This window comes from Sinocyclocheilus anshuiensis, unplaced genomic scaffold, assembly GCF_001515605.1.
Source record: "Sinocyclocheilus anshuiensis isolate Anshui unplaced genomic scaffold, SAMN03320099.WGS_v1.1 scaffold1429, whole genome shotgun sequence".
In the NCBI taxonomy this organism is placed as follows: Eukaryota; Metazoa; Chordata; class Actinopteri; order Cypriniformes; family Cyprinidae; genus Sinocyclocheilus; species Sinocyclocheilus anshuiensis.
In genome coordinates this window covers 677,661-679,737 of record NW_015548305.1, presented here as the reverse complement: position 1 = coordinate 679,737, position 2,077 = coordinate 677,661, and positions in this window count along the sequence as shown.

Here is a 2,077-nt window from a genome sequence, read left to right as displayed (position 1 = left end):
CCTTAGTGAAATACATTCATATGCATAACTGAAAAACCTCTTACATACACGAGTGAAAACATTGATCAACCTTAGTGAAATACATTCATATGCATAACTGAAAAACCTCTTACATACACGAGTGAAAACATTGATCAACCTTAGTGAAATACATTCATATGCATAACTGAAAAACCTCTTACATACACTAGTGAAAACACCGATCAACCTTAGTGAAATACATATTTAATATGCATTACTGAAAACCTCTTACATACACTAGTGAAAACACTGACCAACCTTAGTGAAATACATTCATACGCATTACTGAAAACCTCTTACATACACTAGTGAAAACACTGATCAACCTTAGTGAAATACATTCATACGCATTACTGAAAAACCTCTTACATACAATAGTGAAAACACTGATCAACCTTAGTGAAATACATTCATACGCATAACTGAAAAATCTCTTACAAACATTAGTGAAAACACTGATCAAGCTTAGTGAAACACATTCATACGCATAACTGAAAAACCTCTTACATACACTAGTGAAAACACTGATCAACCTTAGTGAAATTCATTCTTACGCATAACTGAAAAACCTCTTACATACAATAGTGAAAACATTGTTCAACCTTAGTGAAATAAATTCATATGCATAACTGAAAAACCTCTTACATACACGAGTGAAACGCAAAGATCAACCGTAGTGAAATTAATTCATAAGCATAAGTGAAATAAGTAAAGACTTCAGATGAGAGATGATGAGAGCTAATTTCACTTGAAACGGAAGCTGTGTCAACACTTCCGTTTAATTTGGCGCGTGTCTCACAAACTCTTCAATGGCGGTTAGTCGGAAGTTGTCTGAAGCTATTAGTAATATAAACAACATTTTACCGTCGTCAAGTACAATTTCAAAAGTGGGATAAAACAGTGCGATGCTACAGAGCTCACGCCGTGGTGACATGTCATCGGCGCGGCTCTGCGACTCGACAGCGCGGGGAGGACGTGTTCGCTAGCGCCACCGAACTGACAGTGCGGCACGAACATTTAGAGTTCATGTGTTTTTCCCTGCACGTAATCAGTATTACGTTACTGCATTTATTTGACGTATCATTACTACATGTAAATAGTAGTGTTACCTGCTTTGAATAGGCCGGAAAGCTGCAAAGCACTTAGGCTAATGATTTACAATACCTAGTCCTCTTAGAATTAAAAATGTTTTATGGATTCATTCATCAAGGCATTAGGTAAATTTTACATTTAAAGATATTTGTGCAACTGTAGCACATACTGAAAAAAATGAGTAAAATGTACTGATAATTTTCTGCCAGGACATTATCCATTATTTTTCCATTGCGGAAATACGTACCATGGTTAATTTTCATAAGTTTTCCATTAACCCTTAAACACAACGCAGTGCAGTGCAAAATTAAAAATACCGCCATATACAGTACACTGTATTAATGAAATTGCAATGTGAAAGTTAAATAAGCTAACACTGACCGTTGCCTGGTCTTTAATTGCTAGAGAGAAAAAATCCCATATAGCCTATTTAACAATGGGATTCAAATGTTAAATGGTAACTGCTGAATAGAAATTGAAAACAATAAAGAAGCCTACAAAATTAAACATAACATCGCGCTGTTTTATCCCACTTTCGGAATTGTACTTGACGACGGTAAAATGTTGTTTATATTACTAATAGCTTCAGACAACTTACGACTAACCGCCATTGAAGAGTTCGTGAGATGCGCCAAATTAAACGGAAGTGTTGACACAGCTTCCGTTTCAAGTGAAATTAGCTCTCATCATCTACTGAAATATTTACTTATTTCACTTATGCTTATGAATGAATTTCACTAAGGTTGATCAATGTTTTCACTAGTGCATGTAAGAAGTTTTTCAGTTATGCTTATGAATGAATTTCACTAATGTATGTAAGAGGTTTTCAGTAATGCATATGAATGAATTTCACTAAGGTTTATCAATGTTTTTCGTTTCACTAGTGTTTGTAAGAGGCTTTTCAATAATGCATATGAATGTTTCACTAAGGTTTATCAATGTTTTCACTAGTGTTTGTAAGAGG